Source organism: Rhipicephalus microplus, chromosome X, assembly GCF_043290135.1.
Source record: "Rhipicephalus microplus isolate Deutch F79 chromosome X, USDA_Rmic, whole genome shotgun sequence".
In the NCBI taxonomy this organism is placed as follows: domain Eukaryota; kingdom Metazoa; phylum Arthropoda; class Arachnida; order Ixodida; family Ixodidae; genus Rhipicephalus; species Rhipicephalus microplus.
This window is the reverse complement of record NC_134710.1, coordinates 479,268,238-479,292,365: the sequence shown is the minus strand read 5'-3', so window position 1 is coordinate 479,292,365 and position 24,128 is coordinate 479,268,238. Positions and strand designations below refer to the sequence as shown.

The following is a 24,128-nucleotide window of genomic DNA, read 5'->3' as shown; positions in this document are numbered from 1 at the left end:
GGTACGTCGGAATGTTGAGGCAAAACCATCTCGTCTGTTCTCTGAAGGTACTTGGCTTTGTGAACTTGACATTGATGACAAGACTGAGCATACCGTTGAACGTCCTCTTTCATGTGTTTCCACTGGTAACGCTGACGAATGTTGTGATATGTCCTCCAAAAGCCGTCATGTCCACCTGAGTGCGGGGAGTCGTGATAGAGCTCCAAAATTCGAGGCAGCATTGTTTCTGGGACTGTGAACTTTTCGTTATGGAACTTAAGTTCTTCAGTTCCCTCCCACAACAATGTTGCGTTGACATTTTTATAATCAGGAATTACCGCAAGTCTTGAATGCACATCTGCGTCTTTGAGGTGTTCTCCAGGCCTGTGGTGGAGCATGAAAGTAAACTGCTGGAGTTCACTCACCCACCTAGCAATTTTTCTTCGAGGCTCGTCGAGGTTAAGGATATACGTTAATGCTTGGTGATCCGTAAAGAGCTTGAAGCTCCTGTCATCCAGGTAAGGTCTAAAATAGCGTACGGTCATTAAGACTGCCGAGGCTTCCTTCTCTGTAGTCGTGTAGTTCAGTTGAGTTTTCGAAAAGGTGTACGAATAGTACCCGACGACCCCCTGTGGACGGCTCCGTGGAGAGTCGGTATCTCTCTGGTAAAGCACTGTGCCTGTGTCATAATAAGAAGCATCGCTGTTCAGTTCAAAAGGCAACTTGAAGTCTGGAAGAGTCAGGACCGGATCTGATGAAATAATGGTCACAAGGCTGTGATAAACAGATTCACACTCTACTGTCCACTGAAATGGCACAATCTTCTTAGTCATTTCTGTGAGGCATTTGGTTTTGGTCGCATAATCTCTAATGAATGGCCGGAAATGCACTGCAAGACCCAGAAATACCCACAAAGAGTGCAAGTCATATAGCTTCTGTATTTTTGCGATTCGTTCGACTGATTCCTGTTTTGTTGTCTTGGTTTGGCCGTCAAATACTCTTCCAAGAAACACCACTTTACTTTGGAAAAACTCACTCTTCTTGTCATTAATTTTGAGCTCGGCATCACAAAGCGCTTGAAGTACACTAGCCAGATGGTTTGAGTGCTCTTCCTCGTTGCGGGAGTATACTATTATATCGTCTATATAGACGTTACAAAACTTACCGATAAACGGTTGCAAGACGTCGTTCATCATTTTCAGGAACCAAGCGGGTGAGTTCTTCCATCCAAATGGAAGTTGGTTATACTCATAGATGTCAAAGGGCGTGATGAAGGCAGAATATTTCTTGCACTTTTCAGAAATCGGAACTTTCGAATATCCTTTACATAGGTCAATGCGCGAAAAAACTCTGCAGCCACCCATGTCATTTATGATAGTCTATACGTGGCATAGGAAACGGAAAAAGCTCAGTCTGCTTATTAATTTGCCTGTAGTTCGTGCAGAGTCGAAGACTTCCATCTTTCTTTGGCGCAATGGTGATGGGTGAAGCGAACGTAGACGTGGATGGACGGATAATCTGCGCATGCAACATCTTTTGAATCTCGTTCTGAAGCCACACTTTCTTCTCTCGTGACATATGATAGGACTTTTTTCTCACCACCGTTGTATCACTGAACTGGAATGGAACCTCAAACTTCGTAGTTGCTGTAGGATATCCTTTCAGGCACAGCAATTCCAGGTAAAGCGTCCTAACATCTTCACCTGACGATGGTTTCCGTGGAGTCCTTGAAGGCAGAACTGCAGCGTTGATAGCGCGGCGCTTTTCTTCTGTGTTAATTTCGCCTGTCCAGTAGATGTTAAGGCGAAGTGCACTGATGACTGGACGTGAAAACAGTAGTTCATACAGAACTGCGGTCGCTGCTTTGCACACCCCTTGTCCACGCTGCCGCTGTCGGCTGCTGGGCGCGCTCTACTGGCCGCGCTCTACTGGCCGCGACTTGACTCCTCGACGCGCCGCGGCTGATCCGTCACCGAGTTCATCGTTGCAAGTGCCGCTATCGTCTGTACGCCTGTCGACTTGCCGGTCGTTTCTTGAAGCAGCGGCGAACGTGCGTGACAATGCAGCTGTCGCGATGTGCCACGTGCGATAGCGCGCGGCACATCGCGCGCTATCTTGCAGTGAAGCACATTGCCCGGTGTCTTGCAGTGAAGCGGCATTCTCGCGAACGTCGGTTTTTGACATCTACCACTCTGTACGAGAACAGACCGTGATCGTGCGTGACGTTTCCAATCATAAAGATTCACTCGTCGCTGGCTGGTGTTTTCGTCTGCACTGTGTGACTGTACGCGCCGCTGAGACGCGTGTTTGTTCCGTTGTTACAACTTTTGGCGTCGTCGTGCGTTAATCGACAGTGTGATTGTGTGGTCGTGTGTGAGTGCGGAACTGTGCGCCCAGAACATTACCAGGCTGTGGGATACTACCGGTACATGAGACTGTCTCTTCGCTGTCTTGCGTCACTCGGGTTCGTTGCAACTGTGCTATCGGACCTACAAGGGGAACTGCTGCTGCCCAGCCCAGATAAGACGGATTTACGCCACGAGCCCCGAGTATCCTGCATCAGCTGTGTTGGCGCGTGGAAGACGAGGCAACGCCCACATTTGCGAGGACTGCCTGAAGTGCCAACGGCTTAAAAAGGGCCAGCGCAACGAGAATTCGACACAGTTCGGCAGCGGTGCGCGCCTGAGCAGCACCTAAATATTGCGCTTGCTTTTACAGTGCTATCGGACCTAGAAGGGGAACTGCTGCTGCCCAGCCGAGATAAGACGGATTTACGCCACGAGCCCAGAGTATCCTGCATCAGCTGTGTTGGCGCGTGGAAGACGAGGCAACGCCCACATTTGCGAGGACTGCCTGAAGTGCCGACGGCTTAAAAAGCGCCAGCGCAACGAGAATTCAACACAGTTCAGCAGTGGTGCGCGCCTGAGCAGCACCTAAATATTGCGCTTGCTTTTACAGGTAGGCAGCATTCTTGAAAAATTCTGTTATGCTTTAGAAGTGTGCACTGCTGCCGAACAATTTGTCACTTGTTTTGTTTGCTTAGTCGTTGCTGTTGGCTTGCTGTTTGTTTTACTGTTGATTTGCTGTTGCAATGGCTAAAGAAAGGGCAAAGGCCTTTGAAGATTTCAAGCGTGAACTTAGGCTAGAAATCAGAGGCTTAAAAGAAAAATTTGAGGGCATTGGGCAAATCACGAAGCAGTCACAGAAAGTATTGAAAGAAAACAGAGAACTTCGTGCCCAAAATATGAAACTGACAAACGAACTAGAAGAGTTGGAACAATATCAGCGTTCCAAAAATGTCGAGTATAAGGGCATTCACTTGAAGGTGAACCAGTCGCTATAATCAAACAAATTGGTGTAGTCATACAGGAGGAAGTAACGGAAGCTGACATTGATGTTTGTCACCGTGTGCCTACTGCTTGGCACGACGAATCAAACATAATAGTCCGGTTCATCCGTAGAACAAAAAGAAATGCTTTCCTCAGCAAAGCGAAGAAATTAAAATTAGATGCAAAGCAACTTGGATTCCAATCCCCTTCCAGAGTTTATGTGAATGAACATTTAACCCGCTATGGCAAGCAACATCTCGGTGCCACAGTACAAAGAAAGACAGAACTGAGATGGAAATTCGTGTGGACTGCAGAAGGCAAAGTGTTTGCAAGGAAAGATGAAAACTCACCAGTGTTGAGGATCGCATGCATTGGCGACACAGAAAAAATGAACGAAGGAATGTAGTGCACGGTCTTGCGGGTGTACTTGTGGAGTGCCGCATATGTAATGGACAGTCCTGAAGCATGTAGCTATTACGATGTTGCCACTTTTAACGAAACCTTCTCATGTGATTCTAAACCGTTTAAAATTCTACACCTAAACACGCGTAGTATTAGAAATAAAGAGCAACAGCTTAGTGACTTGTATGCCTCGATCACCCACAGCTTTGATATTCTGATGTACACGGAAACCTGGCTAACAGAAACGGAAAAACCGCCACATTTCCACGGTTACTCATATAATGGTTTCGTGCAGTCAAGCGGTAGAGGTGGTGGCATAGCAATCTATGTTAAAACGTAATTAAGGCATGCAATTATTTCTGAGTGTTCAGTGATAAACAGCAGCGTTGAATGTATGTCGGTTCGTTTACAGAAATTAATAGTTGTAGTAATATATCGACCACCAATGGGCAACAAAATAGACTTTTTTGAGTATTTAGAGCGTATGCTTTCTTTTCTATGTCGATTTTCGATGCCTTTTGTAATAATGGGGGACGTCAACATAGATATGTTATCGAGTAACACTGCAGCTAAAAAGTTTATTGAAATCATACACTCCTTTGCATGCACCAATCTTATCACGGAAGCCACAAGATTGACAGAAAAAAGTGCAACTTCACTCGACATATGTGTAACAGACATTCATTCCCGAGACTGTTTTTTTGGACTGCTAACGGCGGACGTAAGCGACCATTTACCAATTTTTTGTTTACTGCCAAATATGCAAGTCAAACGCGAAACCACAGTGGAAGCCTTATCTCGCAGCATTAGTGCTGCAGGCTTGGAAGTGTTTCGCTCAGATATTCAATCAGTCGATTGGACATGCGTGTTTGAGAAAAGAAATCCGAATGCAGCATACGAGGCATTTTTCGAAAAACTTAGACTATGTTATAATCAAGCATTTCCAATGACCTTGCGAAAACCAAAACCCAATCGTGCAAGGAAGCCGTAGATTCGTAAAAGGCTATTGAAAATGATTAAAACAAAAAATAAAATGTACCACACATTTGTTCGGTCACGTAACTTGGAGGCGTTGTCAGAGTTTAAAAAATACCGAAATAGGTTGAACACCGACTTAAAGCGTGCGAGGGAAACATATTATGAAAAGTTATTTACGAAAATAAAAAATGACTCTAGGAAGGTGTGGGACGAGGTTAAGAATCTAATGCAGGAGAAAAAAGAGCCACCATCACTATGTTTTCATACTAATGCAAGTACCTTATCTGATAGTGACGCAGCGAATAAGATGAATGAGTACTTTGTCACCAGTGCAGAATATAAAAACGATAGCAATATAGCTCCTTGTGTTACATTAAAAGAGTGTTGGCTTATAAACTCTGTGTCACTATCCCTGCAGTGACATCAAAGGAAGTAAAACAATTGATAAACCAGATTAAAAATAACGTAGCCGCTTGCTTTGATGAGATCAAGGCAACTCCGCTAAAATACGTAGCTGATATTATAGCTCCAATGATTGTTTATATAATAAATAGAATATTCGTAACTGGTATTTTCCCAGACAGCCTAAAAATAGCGAGAGTGTGCCCAGGCTTCAAGGGTAGTGATAAACGGCTATTCACAAACTACAGGCCAATATCCGTTCTTCCTGTTTTATCTAAGGTATTTGAGAATGCATTAAACGTACGCTTGTACAAATTTTTGACAAGTACAATGTGATCAGTGAGGCTCAGTATGGTTTTCAAAAAAAAAATTTGTGAAACAGCTTTGCTTAATATTAAACATGAACTGATCACAAACATCGAACATAGACTGTACTCACTAGGTTTGTTCATAGACTTTAGAAAGACGTTTGATTCGGTATGTCATGGAGTACTAAAGGCTAAACTTAGCAAGTATGGTGTACAAGGTGTGGTTCTTGAGTTAATGAAAAACTATCTAACAAACCGCCATCAATATGTTTGCATAAACAAAAGTGCGTCCACTTACTTAAACATAACAAGAGGAGTACCACAAGGGTCAATTCTTGGTCCTCTATTGTTCATAATTTATATAACCGACCTGTGTGATATCCCATGCTCTCCCAAGTTAATAATGTATGCAGATGACACTAACATATTCTTTAGCGGCACATCCATTTTAGAGCTTGAACACCAGGTTAATAACTATCTACGAAAGGTGTCCGCGTATCTTAGCTTGAATAAACTGCAACTAAATGTTAGTAAAACGAAATACATTGTCTTTGCCCCACCTAATAAGCCGCGTAACTATAGTTCAACTGTTTTATTTGAGGGCAAAGAGATAGAGCAAGTCACCAGCCAGAAGTTCTTAGGTGTATGGTTTTCTGAGGGATTGACATGGAACACACATATAGAAAAACTAACGGTAGAACTCAGTAAAACGGTTGAATGTTTATATAGGCTCAGCCCAGTCTTACCAAAATGGTTACAAATAGAATTATATTACGCCCTTTTCTACTCCAAAATGACATACGGTATCTTGGTATGGGGTACTACTACACAAACAATCAAAAATTACTAGTTCTGCAAAAAAGAGTTTTGCGAGCATTCGAGCAAAACCAAACCACTCTTTGAAAGATACGCATTACTAACAACAACAAAACTGTATCATTTCAAACTTCTGCAGTGGATTAAAGAAAACAAGCCACAGTGTATTCGGAACCCACCTGACAACCCTCATTACACTATGCGTCAGAAACGCCGGAAAATCCCAGCAATAAGGACAAGTTATGGCAAGCAACACGTTCAGTATTAAATACCTACAATGTTAAATTGTTTACACGGTCTCATAGATTTCAATTCCGTACCTTCGAACACCATCATCAAGTCCATCCTAATGAACCATGATATTGAGTATGCTTATTAAAGTTTCTGTACTTAATTTGTTACATCCTATCTATCAATTTGAGTTCTGTGTTGTAGTTGTTTTTCTCATGCTTTATTTTACATTCTGTATTGAAGTTTCTTTTCAGGTGACACTTTTGTGATAAAGTGACTTTTCTAATGTTTTCCCTGCAATAGTGTGACAAGATCATGCTAGTTTTGTTGTATTATGGTTTATTTATTGTGTTATTTATTTATTTCTGTGTGTTATTTGTTGTGTTATATATTTATTTCTGAAAACATATGCGACAGATTGAGCGGCCTGCGTGCCAAACTGTATTTAGGAGCAGAGGCCCCATGTCGGGATATATAGCCTTTAGCCTCTGCTCCCGATCCCGTAAGAATTTCAGGAGAAATAAGCTTCAACTCAATTCAATTAAATTCAACTCCGCCGAGTACCAGTGCTTGCGCAGTGACAGTGTTTCCGAGACACAATATGGTTATACAAGTCTATTTATCGTGGACATTTCGTCTTCCATCGTATCCGTGTACTTCTACTGGTCTTTCCTCTTTTACTTTCGCCCTCTTAAGAATATTTGCGTTGATAACCATGACGCTTGCTCCGCTGTCAACTAATGCACTCCGTTCCTTTCCATACACAAAAAGAGATATGTACAATAGACTTGTATGAGACAAATAAACAGCTTCTCTTGATCTCGTCGGGTGGAAGCCAAGACCCTCTCTATTTAGTTTTTTCTTACGTCATCTAGCTCTTCGCCATAATCTGAGCCTCCCTGGGCGGTCGAAAAGGATACGGGTGTTGCAGTAGGTCTCCAGCTTGCAAGCGGGCGTCGTTCCTCAGCTTGTGTGGCCCCGGTATTCCTTGCAGCAGGTGTCATGGGTTGACGCTGGGTTCCTAGGTCCTGGAGGTAGAGGTCTCGCATTCCCTGCAGAAGTTCTTCGACCGTCTTGGGTCCTCGCATTTGTATTTGCTTCTGGAGGTCCGGACTTAAACCATGAATGATAAGCGGAACCACAGACGTCTCATACAAAGATGAGTCTGCCAGCTGTAGCAAGCCCCTTTTCTCATAAAAATAGCTGAGTGCAGATCCAGACGTGTATTTGAACGTGATTGCTTTGTCCCATAGCAACACCTTGTTCTCGCTAAAGGAGCTCAGAAAGCTTGCTTTCCACTCTATTCATGGTTTGTTGCTGTGAGAGTTGAGACGCCATTCGTACCAACTTTTGCTATGCCCGATAGGAATAGTCGCATGTTTTTCACTTTATCTTCGTCACTGTGCCACTAGTTTTTATTGCATGCATACTCGTAAAACGTGATCAAGGACTCGAGACTAGTAGACTCTCCATCAAACATGTTTGGTTTCACGTGATCGCGACTCGGTCTGCTTAATCTTTCCGTCGCGTTTACAAGCAAGGGCATTAAATCATTTTGCTGCCTCTTCTGTTCTTGGTGCAGTTCAAGAAACTTGTTGATTAGCTCGACGGACCTGTCAGGCGAAGCAGCAGTAGCATGCTTTGCGTCGTTTCTTACTGGAGTCAACACGAAATTCTCATAATCCTGAAGTTTCATGTCGATCCTCACCGTTCTTTTAGCAAGTAAATGGTCTGGAGTGAGCTTCATTTTAGTGCTTATATAGGAAAGAAATGCGTCAGTGCTCACTGTTTCCGGAAGAGCTGGTTCCTCTTCATCTTGAGGCGTTGCAGTCAAGATCCGGATGCCACCGCGCTGATTTGCTCCAATGGTGAAGACCCCCCCCCCCCCCACACACATCTTGAATGTCCGCACAGAAAGTATACGCGGCTGCGCCAATTTGTAATAATACACAGTACTAGGCTGGGGTGTCAGCCATCTTCTTTATTTCTAACCTCCTCTTACACCTCGTTTCCCTCCAACCCTGCCTCACGTTCACGTACAAGTTTAAAGCAGAAAAAAATGGGACACGAAAAATGAGGTGGTATGCTGATAGCAAGCAAGAGTATTTCTTTTCCTTGCGCCATAAGTCGGCAGAAAAGTTGGCCACAGGCTCACTCAAGAAATATATTGTGCACCGAGCACTCACTTAGACTCGGCACCGAAATTTTCCGCAACTTGTGGTGTACACGTATCCCGAAGGAGTATGGCCACCAGCGTGGGTCCGGTCTTAGCGAGCCGCAGGGCACGCGTTAACATCGCCGTGGCGAGAACACGATACTGCTCAAAGTCGCAACACTTTATTGTGGCAACACCAAACGCAGTACAGCCCGTTGCAAAGCTGCGACCGAAAAGCAAATAGGCTTATCCACGCCACGGGCATAAAAGTACTACACAGGGTGCCACGAGCACGTCTCCGCGGTAAAGGTGATCCACGGAGACAACGGGACCAAGGCCCGGTTGCTCGAGCGAGGGCAAAGGCGCTCGCGTTGGCTTCGGAGGGAGACGGGTCGGCGTAGCTAGGCCACGCACTAGGACACTGTACCACCCTTCGGCCGTGCGTACGCAGTGGGGCAACAAAAGGTGAGCGTTCGCCTCGGGCGCAAGGCGCCGTCAGCGAAGTCCGACGAGCCCCGAGCGACGGGAGTCGACGGACGGAAAAGATTGCGTGGCTCATCGTTTGCAGTTTCGGAGAGTATCGGTCTGCCCGCTCCCGACGCATCGCGCGAAAACCTCTCTGGAGGCTCCGCGCGCAGCGCCACAGTCAACATCTGCTACCGGGTGAGGGGGTTAACGTCACTCCTCTCCCCCAGCGCGGCAGGCAGCAAAGGAGGGGAGACGACATGTCGGGACATGAGAACGGCAGAAAAGGCGGCAAAGCCCGCACAAAGTCAGCGGGCTAGCCTTAATTCCCACATCCCGCTCTCCTAAATTTGCCCATTACCGGTCTGCAAAAGGCACCCGGGCGTTACTCATGCAGTTAAAAAATGACACCGCTATGAGCAAGACAGTGGCCTCTCCCGACCCAGTTGCTGCAGCACAAACTACAATGACAACGCTTTAAAGGTACAACAAACATGAGCTTTATGTTCATAAAAGGAAAGGAAAAAAACGAGTAGCGAAAGTACAAGAATACATGAACGAACACGGGTAACACGAGGGAAGAAAAGACATACATACAGTCAAATAAAGCCTTCATCAAAACTGACGAGGAAGTATGTGCTGGTGTCGCTGTTGCCGTTACCGTCCGGTGCAGATGCGTCAGCCGACGGAATCCCTGGGCCAACGAGGGCCGCGAAGCCCGGGTTTTTGCGCATTCTTTCCCGGCACAGAGCAGCCAGGTCTTCGTCGGGGAGCGCCGTGGGTGGCTTGGATGAGGTAGGCGTCGTCTTGCTACACTCGGAGGCTCGCGCCGCCTGGGCTTTTCCCGCGTGGAGGCTTCCCCGAAAATGGCTGTTGGCGTATACGTTGACCCCGCACAATGAGCAAACACGCACCCCAGGTGGGTCTGGCAGCCGGGCACCTCACGCAAGCACGTCGCGCTCTGTGATGGTGTGGCCGCGGAATGGCAACGGCACCTTATCAAGGGCAGTCTCACGTCGCACTCGCCGCTGAGCCTTCCACGGCAAATCGCTCACGAAGCACTTGGGCGCATCTTGGTGTTCCTGCCACGTACAGGTGGCCACGCTTCGTACTTGCCTCTTCGCGCATGGAGGCACCGCGGCCGTGGATTCGGGTGGTTTGCGCGCCCACCGCGTCCCTGCCATCCTCGCCTCCTGCCAGAGGGCAGGCGACCTTGACTTCGCCAAAACCGTAGACATGCCGGAAGGCGGAACGGGAAAACACCACTTGTGGCCAGCGTCGTCGAATCCAAATTGAGAGGTGGTGGTGGTGGTGGTAGTGGTTAGGATGAAGAGGAAAAAGGAACCTAATTTCTGTCTGCCTTCAGGCGACACAGTGCAGTGCCTTATAGGGTTGGGGGGAAGGAGGGATAAAAAGAATAGAAGGAAAATAGACGGAGAAGAAGACAGCCAAGCGAGAGAAAAAGAAGGAGATAGGAAAGTGGGGGATCCGGTCGAAGCAGTCCAAGGGCGGGGCGCCACAATGCGAGAGCTGCACGGCGTCAGGAGACCGCAGAGGGCGAACCAGTCGGTGGGAGCTACGCTGATGCCGGAGATCGCGAGGGCACAACCGTCCAGCTTGAAATCCTGTGAGCGAATCCCAAACTGAGAGGCCGGACTGCTGGCGCGCAGACTCGCAGCAGTGGTGACCCCTCCCCCCCCCCCCCCCGATCTGTCGGCGATCAAACTCCACTCACAGCGCGCACAATCACTTACGTCACTTCACATCATGCCCTTTCCCCAATCACGGCAGCGCAACACACGCCACTGACACTGATTCGTCGTTACGTGGGTCCCCCTTCACCCCGACATCGCGCTCGCCAGTGGAGACAGTTCAGCGCACGGAGCGGAGAGCAAAAAAAAAGAAAGAGAGAAAAAAACAGGAGGGGCAAGAAAAAAATGAAGGCGTTCGTGCAGAAGAGATGCGTTCTTAGAGCGTTTGATGCAAAAAAAAAACTATCACATGAACGCTAGACAGGAATGAAAACAAAAATAAAGCACTTGCAGCAACTGGTGGGGCCGGCTTCTTTCCGAGCAGTGGTCTGAAAGAAGCTAGCCTACAGAGACCAAACTGTAAACTGAGGGTCTTCGGTTGCGGAGAAGTCCGCCGTCCGGAGCGAAATCACAAAGGTGACCGCTTCCTCAGAGTGTACCGGCGCGGGGTCCGAATGCGGTCCGCCGCTTCGAGTGTGCCCCTTTGCTTGCGCGAAGTGCCGCAGGGCTCTGGCGCGAGCTCGTCAGACCGTGATACAAAGGGTTTCAGGTCTGCGATATGGGACGGCTGAGTTTTCCCGAATGGGGATCTTTCAGCAAGTACGCGAGCGGAGTGCAAGCTTTCTTCACTCGGTACGGACCAAGCCACTAAGGAGCGAGCGAGGTTGAGAACTCCTTACTGGCATCGCTAAGAGCGTGGTTGCGCTTCAGGACAAGATCGCCCACCTCAAAAACTAGGTCGCGATGCGGGCGGTCATAATGGGCCTTCTGCTGAGCCGGGGCCGACGCCAATCTTTGCCTTGCTTTGCAGAAAGCTCGACAAAGCCTGTCCCGAAGTGCCGACGCGTAAGCAGAGTAGTCTGCTGGCGCCTCCTCGTCCTCGAGCTGGCATTGAGTGACGCTGACCACCGGATTTGCCAACTCCCTTCCAAAATTTAGCAAGGCGGGCGAGAAACCAGTTGAGTGACTCTCGGATGTTCGAATAGCGAACGCGAGCTCACTCAAGTGGTCTGCCCAGTCCTTTGACCTTCGGCAAAGGCCGCCAACATCAGTTTGAGCATACGATTGACGCGCTCCTTCAAATTAGACTAGAGATGGCAGGGTGAAGTGGTGCAGTGATCGATTCTGAGGGAACAGCACGTGACACCAAACACCCGAGCGGTGAAATAGAAGCATTGTCAGTGATGAGCCTCTCCGGGAAGCCGAACCGGCAAAACACCTCCTGCAGCTTCTCAAGCACCGCTCGCGCTGTCATCTTCAGAAATGGGAAAAATTCCACCCATTTTGAAAAGTGATCAACGGCTACCATCACGTGAATGAACTTCTGCTTACTTCTGGGAAATGGTCTCATTAGATCGCAGGTGGCCACTTGCCACGGATGCTCACTGACAATTGGTTTCATCAGACCGGGCAGTTTGCCACCCCTTGATTTCACCGTTTGACAGACGCGGCAAGAACGGCAATAGCGAAAAATGTCTCGCTTCATGCAGGGCCATGTCACAACGCGGCCCAGTTTTGCAAAAACCTTCGAGCCACTCAGGTGACTGGCCATGGGTTCGTCGTGCGAGGATCGCAACAGTGCCGCTCTCAGACTTTTGGGCATAACCACCTTAAACGGATCTATGGACTCGTGGTCATAGCTATATACTTCAGCAGGAGCCCGTCATAGTCCAGCAATTATGAATCTGCCGGAGACTCAGTGACACACGCTGGTTCAAGCCCCCTAATCAGGCCCGCTGCAAGGCAAGCAGCGTTACGGCACTCCGTCTCGTCGAGACAGTCGTTATCGGCGCCCGCTGTAGGACAAGCAGTGTCACGGCGCTTCATCTCTCTGAGACCGTCGCACAATTCGCGACAAAACAGGTCACTTTGCTGGGCCTTCAGAAGCTCTTCTCTGCTGAAAGCGATGCCCATTCTCCCAAAATGGGGGAGTCTGGTACCGCGCCCACTCAGGACCGCAGCAACAACCGCTTGAGTCGGCGTTACGGGTTCGCTCTCGGCCTCGTTGCCTTCGGACAGCTCCCCCGCTCGGCCGCTTCGCGGTGCGCCGCTTACCTGGTTAGCAGCCAAGGTTTGTCTGCATGGGGACTCACTCTTCTCGCCGAATGGCGGCGAAGCTGCTGTTTCGCTCCCGACGCTTGCATGTGCTAAGGCACCGCTAGCGGCGGTCGCACCGGGATCAAGGTCCTCGGCCGACAATGCAGCACGAGACAGTGCGTCAGCTACCACGTTGGTGCTCCTCTTTCGATACCGCACTGAAAAGTCATAGTGCTGTATCAGGAGAGCCCAGCGTGCCAGCATGCCAGCAGGCTCCCGGAGCCGCATCAGCCAGCTGAGCGCACTGTGATCCGTTTGCACTACGAATTTCGTCCCATCAAGATAGACGTCAAACTTCCGCAGTGCAAACACGATGGAGTGGCACTCTTTTTCGGTCACGGAATAATTTTGCTGCGCTGAGACCAAGGAGCGGCTGGCGAAGGCCAACGGCTACAACACGCAATCGTATTCTTGTAGAACAGCAGCTCCTAAACCCAGATCAGTTCGTATCATCCCAGCATCAGTTTGTACAACGAACGGTCTGGTCAGGTCGGGTAGCTTGAGCTGCGCTGTCTCCGCTATGGCGTTAGACAGTCGGCAAAACACCTCCTGCTGCTCAAGTCCCCATTGACACTCAGCAGACTTACCCAAGAGTTTGCCCAAGGGCGCCTGCAGTCGGGCACAGTACGGAATAAAGGAATGGTAAAAGTTGACCATTCCTAAAAAGCGGCGAAGGCCACGTACGTCCTTGGGCACGAGAAAATCGGGAATAGCTCGAAGTTTATCCCGATCCCGATCTATGGAGCCTTCGTCCAGCGTAAGCCCGAGCAACTGAACACGGGTCTGTGCTAATTGGACCTTAGCGGGGTTTAATGTCATCCCGGTGGTCGTCACCCTCTCGAGTACATCGGCAACATGGACCAAGTGCTCTTCGAAGGTTCGTGAATAAATCACGATGTCGTCGAGGTAGCACATAAAGTATGACCACTTTGCTTCCCCGAGGACGCGGTCCATGAGTCTTTGAAACGTCGCAAAAGCATTGCAAAGACCAAAGGGCATAGAAGTAAACTCGAACAACCCTCTGCGGGACGTGAACGCAGTTACACTGGTCACGGTTACCCATCCGGACCTGTGGGTGAACTTTAGAGGCGTCAAGCGTGGTAAAGTACCGTGCATCACGCAGGTTACCTACGATGGAGTTTATCGTGGGGAGCGGATAGGCATCCTTACGAGTCACTCCATTCAGATGGCGATAGTCGACGCACAGGCGGTGACTGCCATCTTTCTTAGGCACCAGCACAATTGGAGACGCCCAGAAGCTAGACGAGCGGCGAATAATGCCAGCCGCAATCATGTCATCTAGCAACCCATCGATAATCTGCCTTTTGGCGAGACTGACGGGCCTGGGGTTACACTTCAGAGGAAGCGCGTCACCAGTTTCAATCACATGGCTCACTAAATTGGTGCAGGCTTGTTGATCAGTGAAGAGCTCGTCGTACTGACGTAACAGTGTCGACAGACGAGCCTTCTGTGCTCCATTCAACTGAGGCGCGCAGGCGACCAAAGGATGTAGTGCCTCTTCGTGTCGTGTCGGTCGATCCACACAGCGGTTTCGAGCCGACGAGCGCGGAACGCCAGGGTATGGCCCCGGAGTTGGCGCACGATACGGTTCGTGCCGCGCCTCTTGTTCCCGAAGGGGACTGTGAGAGGGTAAATGCGTTGAGCGGGGGCTTGGCCCCGAACTCTGCGCAGGGCACGTTTCCGACGCTTCTGCCCCAAAGGCGACGGTAAGCGCCGGCGGGCTGATGAACGGCTTGAGTTGGCAAAATGGGCCATCACGATAGCCGCCATTCGCAATGTCCACAACGATACTGGTTTTAAGGAGAAAGTCTCGACCGAGAATCACTGAAACATTGAGCCCTGGAAGATGAACAAGACGGCAGCGTCTCATTCGATCTCCCCTTCGGACAGTCAATCTTGCAGCGCTTGCCGAATGGGCAACGCCTTTCGCAAGGGTGAATGTCGTTCGGCTGTCCCGCAGGCGCACTGAGTGCTTCTGCAAGTGGGACAACACCTGTTCGCCATACAACGAGGCGCTAGCGGCCGTGTCCAGCAAAACTGAAAATTCACGGCCGGCAATGGTGACCGGAATAAACGGCGCGTACGTATCAGCAAGAAAAGTGCTTGCCCTGCAGGCAGAGGGAAGAAGGAAAGGTTGGGTCGCTCGTGCATTCACGAACGACCCGGAAGCCCGTTTCCCAGCCTCGCAGGAGGCCTGGATCCGGTGCATTCCCTTGCTATGTGCCCTCTTTCACGGCAGCGGTAACAGCGCACTCCACCACGGTCTGTATTCCCAGACGGAGCAGCCTCGAGCTGTCGTGATCGGCTCGCTACGTTATCGCAGGATACGTTTCTGCGAGCCGCACCTCTCACATTACGTTGCGTCGGAAAGCGTCCCTGTGTGGAGGTTTCAGGTGGAGCAGCGCAGGCTGCCCGCCTTGCATGCGTAAAGGGGTCAAGAGCACGATCGCTCAACTCCCACGCACAACCGGTTGCAGCCGCAAAGGCAGCGCCGAGAGGCTGTTGCCGTTGGGGAAGGGTCATGTCCCCTCTCGAAGCGCAGAGCCGCTCAAGGGCATCGCTGGCTGGCGGCGGCGGGCGATAGGCACGCGCGGCGAGAATGTCGCCTTGGATGCGCTTCGCCTCGGCGGCCAACTCTTCCAAGTCACGGAAGCGGCCGCCGCGCAGGTATGCCGAAAAAGTCGGATGTGCCTGCCGTATCACCCGTTCGACGCGTTCCTCGTTCGAGGCTGGGGGCTCAGCGATAGAAATAAGTTCATCCATCGCACGTACATACTCCTGTAAAGACTTGTCAGGAGCTTGTGTACGGAGCTCGAGCTCTCGCCGCATCCTACTATCGTAGTCAGCGGGTAGGAATTCGCGCAAAAAGACCGCACGAAACTCCTCGAGGGTTGCTGCACGGTAATCGGTAAGCCGATACCATCTCGCTGCCGTGTCAGTCAGTGCAGCTGGATCAACACGTTCGAGCACCACCTTATCATCCAAACCCATCGCTCTCTCATAACGTGACAGAGAGTCAAGGTAATCCCGGGCGGTGAGCTGATCACCGTATCCGCTGTAGGTTGGCAAAGGCAACATAACAGCAGGGTGACCGCTTTTCGGAACAGCCGAAAGCGTTTGCACAGCTCCCGAAAGTGCTCGGATCATCTGCACGGCATTCTGCAGCAAAGTCTGCGTCGTCGCACCGGCTCCGTAGGAAACCGTTGGTGCGTTAGCGGCGCGGTCGAGTGAAAGCCAGCAGTCTCCCAGCGCGGCGGTTTCAAACAGACCACCGCCCTGTGCGCCATTCCCAGAGCAAGATAGCCTCCTTGTGGGATTGGCCTGTTGTCGAACCAAAGGCGCACTTGGTGCGGCAACCATCGACAATTCAGGCGCTTGCACAGCGTGCGTTCGAAGTGTCGGTTGCACGGCTGATAGCGGGCAATAGTCGGCGAGGGCCAAGGCATGCACCCCGTCGATTCCTCAGGGAACCGACTGCGAGCGCTGTGCCGACGAACTGCCATGCATGCCGAAGGGCGCATTAGCAGTCGGAGGCGCTTGTGCGTAACGTTCGGGTAGGGCAAGTGGCCCATTCCGAAGCGACGCGCCATCTCCAAAGAAAGGGGCTAGGCGCCTCGTGTCGTCACCGCAATAGGGGGTGCCGACACGGACGGGAGAGGCAATGGCCTCCTTGTGCAATGCGGCATCCGCTAACAGGAACAGCTGACAAAAATCCCGCGGAGCAGCCATGTTGCGACGAGCCCGAATCGCGCAGGCGAACTGGCTCGCTAAGAGCAGTCAAAAGCTAGAGCTTTTGATGCCGCGTTGGGCGCCAGTGTGGTGTACACGTATACCGGAGGAGTACGGCCACCAGCGTGGGTCCGGTCTTAGCGAGCCGCAGGGCACGCGTTAAACGTCGCCGTGGCGAGAGCACGATACTGCTCAAAGTCGCAACACTTTATTGTGGCAACACCAAACGCAGTACAGCCCGTTGCAAAGGCGCGACGGGAAAGCAAATAGGCTTATCCACGCCACGGGCATAAAAGTACTACACAGGGTGCCACGAGCACGTCTCCGCGGTAAAGGTGATCCACGGAGACAACGGGACCAAGGCCCGGTTGCTCGAGCGAGGGCAAAGGCGCTCGCGTTGGCTTCGGAGGGAGACGGGTCGGCGTAGCTAGGCCACGCATTAGGACACTGTACCGCCCTTCGGCCGTGCGTACGCAGTGGGGCTACAAAAGGTGAGCGTTCACCTCGGGCGCGAGGCGCCGTCAGTGAAGTCCGACGAGCCCCGAGCGACGGGAGTCGACCGACGGAAAAGATTGCGTGGCTCACCGTTTGTAGTTCGGGAAAGTATCTGTCTGCCCGCTCCCGACGCAGCGCGCGAAAACCTCTCTGGAGGCTCCGCGCACAGCGCGACAGTCAACAGAACGGCAGAAAAGGCGGCAAAGCCCGCGCAAAGGCAGCGGGCTAGCCTCAATGCCCACAAACTGGACTCGCACTTAAACCATACTTCTTCTAAAGCGGAGTTGTCTGGACTCATCAACACATTGTTCTGCTGGACTAACTCAGTCTCTGACTCACAGCTTTATCAGAGTACGAGTGAGCTTGGGTGTGCCGACTCATGAGTTCCCCGATGTAAAATTAGTATTTACTATTATGGTGTAAATGCTCTTCAGCATAATTATTTCACGTAATCGGTGCTCTGCAATACACCTTTTGAGGTTGTAGCTTCAAGAACGAGTTATCAGTGATTGCCGTTCAGCAAGGGCAATGATATAAAATACGCAACTCAGACAAAACATATACATTAAGAGTATCATGAGAAAAATTTCGCCGTGGGCAGGTCATAACACCCCTCCCCCCTCAAATGCCTGCCTCTGATAATTAAACAAAGAGGTGGTACGTACATGAATGCTAGTGCGTTGAGATATGTGTGAATAGACTTCAGTATACACATAACCTAATATAAGATTCGTAGTAACACTGAAGACGAGTATATAAGGCTATACGTCGACAATAAATGGTAAAATTCACTTAGATTCACTCATGATTTGAATTTTGCGCTTAGGACTTACTTGAACTTACCAATATTTTTCTGAACAGGAATCACTTGGACTGAGACTTACTAAAATTTTCCTCAAACGTACCAAACTAATACTCACCCGGACTCACTCAGACTCGCGGCTTGATCCAAGTGAGTTCGTGTGAATCGACTCATGAGTGAGTACCAAACTACAGCTTGCACAGATATACATGCCCACAAAACGTGTGCCGACAAGCACATATCTGGAGCATGCAGGTTGGTAATTACATGTTAAAAACACATCTACTGTTACGTATGTTTAGAATTTGTTATGTAGTTGATCCTTAGCACATACTTTTGGCAGCAACAGTTGCGGTGGCATGTCTCCGTCCTAAGAAGCATTTCTTCTGCCAACAGGGCCTACTCGTGCTTGGTTTCCCGTGTCGTCAGTGGCCACCGTAGATTATCGTCCACGATCGCACGCACTCATCGCAGGGAATTGAGGTGCTTCACCCCTGTGCTGCCTGCTGCGCCTGCGCGTACTGCTCACCACCATCAACAAGGACCATATGAGCACGCGCCTGTTGGCCAGGACTTCATTTGGCAGCAGCAGTTGCGGTGGCATGTCTCCGTTCTAAGACACATTTCTTCTGCCAATAGGTTGGTTGGTTACTTTGTGCACCTATTTTAAATCAATTCCGTCCGCAACTGCTACCCAAAACCCTGTTTTTTTGAATCACTATGCCTTATCTACTGCAACTTGCCAAAGAAATTGAATCTGTTGAAGAAATTTTGAATGAGAAGTTTGACTCAGTGATTAATGATTTTGTGTCGAAAGTTAACATCATGTTGAAAGATCTTGGTTTGGGTGAGCATGCTTCACTTTGTGAAAGTGTTCGTTTTATGAGCAAAGAATTTGACGAAATGATGCTGCGACAGGAAGAGCTGCTGGCCTCGAACAAAATGCTCTTGTCACGAAATGAACCACTCGAAAAAAGAGTGGCTGATTTCGAGCAGTCTTCGAGGAGGAATAATGTTGAGATCAAGGGTGTGCCTTCATCACAGGGTGAGGATTGCGGAGCCATTGTGAGGCGAATCGGCGATTCTGTCGAGTGCCCCGTCTCACCCGCTGATATCGACACTGTTCACCGTGTTAGCTCTAAGACCACCGATAAGAGCATTATTGTTCGCTTCTGCTCGCGTGATAAAAAAATGAGTTCATAAGGAAGGCTCGCAGAGCCAGACTGCGCACTGACAAAATCGGCCTCTCTGGTGGCACTAACCTGCCAATCTATGTAAAGGACTATTTAACTCTTGATAACAAGAAAATGTTCTCAAAGGCGCTAGCACTGAAAAAGGAACACAAGTGGAAGCATTTGTGGACCGAGAACTGCCAGATAAAAGCCCAGAAAGCAGACGACAGCAGAGTGTATCGCATTTCCACTGAGTCCGATCTTCGAATCTTCACGTGATGCATTATAAACTTCCTTTCGCTCATACCCTAAGGAAGGCATAGTTCACTCTCTCGTTTCATGGCCTTGCACTCTCCAGAATCTGTGTGGTGTCGACTTTCCAAAATGAGTCGTTCCCTCATTCACTTCAATGCACGTAGCCTTCATGAAAATATAGATGCAATCACTAACTTCATTTCCTCAGTTGAGCATGCCTTCACGTTTATCTGCATATCAGAGACTTGGCTTTGTGACGCTGATAACTGCATGACCAGTTTCCTGTCTTATCAAGCTGAATATTGCCATCTCCAAAATGAATATCATGGGGGTGCCGCGATTTTTCTTTGCCAAGATGTCGCTTACACGCACAGATGTGACCTTGAAATAAATGTGAATCATTGCGAATCAGTGTGGGTAGAGGTTGATCACTCATTCCTTAATTATGAAAAGACCTAATTCTGGGTTGCATTTATCGCTCACCATCGTCGTCCCTTTGCAGTTTTTTTGCGCCGTCTCAGTGAAGTTTTATTTAAGCTAACTTTTGGAAATAAGAACGTAGTAATTGTAGGGGATGTGAATATCAACTCGCTTGACACGGATAGTACTTCTTAAGCAAATTACACTGATTGTTTCACTTGATTTGGCTTTGAATCACTTGTTGAGTGTCCAAATAGAGTTGCATCTCAATGTACCGGTACACTCATTGATCACGTGCTATCCAACTTGGCGTCACTACCCTGCGTGGGGGTTGTCGACACCGATATCACTGATCATTTTCCTATCTTCCTCACATTCGAAAACATAACCCACACACGCAATATTAGCTATTCCACATCTGTATTTAGTTCCGATTCCTTTGTTGAGACTATCAGTACATCTGACTGGGTGCCTGTTATGTCTATTTCAGACCCAGATGCAGCCTTGCGAGCATTTTGCTCGTCATTTTTACTCGCCGTTTTGACCAACACGCGTGCTGTCTAATGTACAAAAAATACAAGTATCCACACAACCCATGGATGACCAATGGTCTTCTAAAAAGTTCAAGGAAGAAAGAAAATATGTATAAAAAAGAAGCGTCAGCCCTTTAATATGCGTCTTGCTAAACGATACAAGTCTTATTGCAGTCTAATAAATACCTTGCTCAAGCAAGCTAAAAAAGTACTAAAAATGAATTAGACAAGAATAGGACTAACCCCAAAAGGCAGTGGCAGCTGCTCAACTCCTTCCTTAACAAATCATCTGCTAATGTCCCTCTAACCAAAATTGACTACAATGGATCCATATTCTCTGAGCCCAAAGAATTGCCAATGCCTTTTCGGAATACTTTTCTTCCGTCTATACAAACCACCGCCCCCATGCGCAGTCATATACTTCTCTCGGACGTACCACGCAGTCATTCTTTCTTTTCCACACAACACCACAGGAAGTCTTTTCCACTATTGCTAATCTTAAAAATACAGGGCCTGGGTTAGATGACATTTGTGTAAGGCATTTATAACTGGTTGCACATTTAGTTTCCGATAAGCTGTGTCATATTATCAACTTTATGTTTAAACAGGGTTTATTTTCTTCATTCTTAAAAAAAGCTAAAGTAATTCTCGTTTATAAAAAGGCAATAAACAAACAGTTTCCAACTACCATCTAATTTAAATTCTTTCGTGCCTCATCAAACTAATCGAAAAAATGGTTTGTTGAACGTCTGAATAGATATTTAGTTAAATTTAAATTGCCTAAAGACAGCCAATTTGATTTCCGTCCAGGTAGGTCAACAAACCTAGCTGCGCTGTCTGTAACTGATTACACAAAGAAAAGTATCGATTTGGGAAATTTAGTGGGTTCGATGTTTTTAGATCTCACTAAAGCTTTTGACACTGTAAATCATCAAGTCTTATTGCATAAACTTCAGTCCTAAGGAATAACTGGCCCTGCGCTTACATTCTTAAAAAATTACCTACTTGAACAGTACACAGTACACGCCGCAAATACCTTCTCTACAATAAAAATGTGTTAGCCAAGGAGTACCGCAGGGCTCAGTATTGGGTTCTTTGCTATTTATTTTATATATGAATGATCTTTCTGATGTTCTTAGCTCTTTTGACTGTGGTCACTGTGTTCTATACGCTGATGACACAACAATATCTTCAGCTGAAAAAAAATATTGATGCTCTTGTTTCAAAGGTAAATCTTGCATTAAGTTGGTGCAGCAGTAATCACTTAGCTATCAACCCCACAAAAACTACATTAATGGTGTTTAAAAGTGCTCAGAGGTAATTATCTACTATTCCCTTGATACAACTGGGTGTTCATTCCATTTTTGCTTCTTGTCATGTCGTCTTTCTTGGCATACATCTCGACCCATGCCTTACCTTTCGCAGTCACTTTAACCATCTTAAGCAGAAGACGGTGTTTGGTATCCGCGCATTAATTAAAGCTTGCCCTTTCTTTTCCCGTGAAGCTCCACTGGCGCTGTATTTTGCGTTAATTCATAATCATATTACTTACGGTGTAGTCTCATGGGGCAACACTTATGCTTATCATTTATCATCAATACAGCACATTCAAAATCAGACAATCTGCATTGTCACTTCTAGTTTTTCGCAATCGAACGCCTACACACTGCTACGGCCCCGCCGCGGTGGTCTAGTGGCTAAGGTACTCGGCTGCTGATTCGCAGGATCATATCTCGGCTGTGGCGGCTGCATTTCCGATGGAGGCGGAAATGTTGTAGGCCCGTGTGCTCAGATTTGGGTGCACGTTAAAGAACCCCAGGTGGTCAAAATTTCCGGAGCCCTCCACTACGGCGTCTCTCATAAGCATAGGGTGGTTTTGGGACGTTAAACCCCACATTTCAATCAAATCAATTACACATTGCTACGCTCTTAAAATATCTTGCCAGTAAATCTTTTGTTCCGGTTAAGTCTTGTGACCTTATTCCACAAACTGCTGTATAATTTTTTTTAAGGAAAAAAATCAACTGGCGTTCCCATTTATTGCATCTGATATTTTGCAGAATAATAATATGACCAGGTTTGCGGCTGATAAACATTTTCTGTTACCCCCCGCTTATACTAATTACGGGAAAAAAACTTCTGCTTTCAGTGCGATATCCTTTTGCAATGCGTTACCTTCTAGCATTAAGCGTTGCACTTCATTTCCTTTGTTCAAAAAGTCCAGCCAAAAATCATTTTCTCGAATAACCTTACTTGTGATCGTTTACCTGTTTGACTCATTTGTTTTTCGGTTCTTGTTATACCATGCTGCGTGTTTGATTTGTGATGTAAAAGTGTATTTTGTTGCCCGTATATTGTAAGAATTTTCTGTTGTTCTGTATAAATTTTACCGTAGATTTGTATCGATAAACAGAGGGTCCCACTAAAGTCTCTGGCTCTGGAACCATCGTCTGTATATCCTAGATTTTGTACCTTGTTTTTGGAAATAATAAAACTTGAAACTTAACACAAGGAAGCTGCAGGGTTCTGAAGCTTATGTTCTTTTACCCGCAGGCGCAAACACTTGACCAGTGGACAAAATTGGAGGCTAATCCTTATGATGACCACATGTAAGTTAAAGATCTGCCCATTTGATTCAAGGGAACATAATTTGCAGAGTCTGTATGTGGGGATGAAATTTTAATCATCTGGTGTATTCCAGACAGTGTTTGAGAGGCTTGTGAAAGAGGGGTCTACTCTGGTTAAGAAGCCAAGTGTTCTAACACGTGCTGACCAACTATACTGGTGTGTGTAATAAGGCACCGCCTTGGGCTGCTGCACAGACACCTTGCCGGAATATTTAAGGTGTATATGTCCTGTGTCAGCAACCATGCTTCATACATGCTGAGTTTGCTTAGCAAAATCACGAAGAATTTCATAATCTAGCTACCGAAAATATGCATACAAAAACAGTATGCCGCAGTCATTCATGGAAACCAAGCGTGATGACGCAACATGCATCCTTGATTGCACTGAAGTGTTTTCGCTGCGTCCAAGAAAGCTGGTGGCCAGAGCACAAACGTACGGCAGCTACAAAGCGCACAACACCGTTAAATTTCTTGCAGTGGTTGTCCCCAATGAGTTCATTATGTTCGTGTTTACGCTTATGGAGGGTGTGCCTCAGACAAATATATCACAAATGATAGTGGCATCAGTGAGTACCTCGGATATGGTAAGGTTGTGATGGTGGACCAAGGCTTCGCACTCAAAGATGAAATGAAAATTCAAGATGTACAATTTAACACACCAGCATTTATTAAAGGTACGTTTCTCTTATTCATCATTGTTTTGTGCTGTTGATTAAAGCTAATGTGCTCCGCTGTTTGGAATCAAAGGGCGGATTGGGAACATAATACCTTAATTCGATACCCTTATGTTATTGGTGCGCCCTACCAGATGGTAGCACAGCAAATTAGTGTAATGTTTTATTTGCTACAGCATCTTTACCTTCTCAGACCACGAGCATTATATCTGAAATAGCCAAGTTGGTATCACAAAAAATTTCATAATCAAAAGTTTGACGTGGATGGCTGCGGCTTTAACAAATTCAAATTTATGAGGTTTGATAAGTTGCGCAAAGCAGCAACAACCCTCCCTTGTGCCTAAGCGAATAAGGCTCATTTACATACATTGTGTTTCGCCAGGTATGCAACGAGAGCATACTGCATTTCTGCGTTTATAGTTCTAGCCAGGGTTGCCAGGTTTGGCTACACTTTTTTTAGGTAGATGATGCAAGAAAAAATGTCGAG

General features: G+C 47.9%; 1 protein-coding gene and 1 long non-coding RNA gene across 2 annotated transcripts in view; one reads left to right on the top strand and one right to left on the bottom strand.

Moving 5' to 3' along the window:
- Nucleotides 1–24,128, bottom strand: part of LOC119160798 (uncharacterized) — a 188,499-nt gene that overhangs the window by 65,905 nt on the left and 98,466 nt on the right. The window lies entirely within an intron of this gene.
- On the top strand, nucleotides 709–23,622 carry LOC119160797 (uncharacterized). The gene is made up of 3 exons (XR_005108337.2): nucleotides 709–2,937; nucleotides 18,357–18,599; nucleotides 22,894–23,622. It is a non-coding gene; the product is annotated as an uncharacterized LOC119160797 (long non-coding RNA).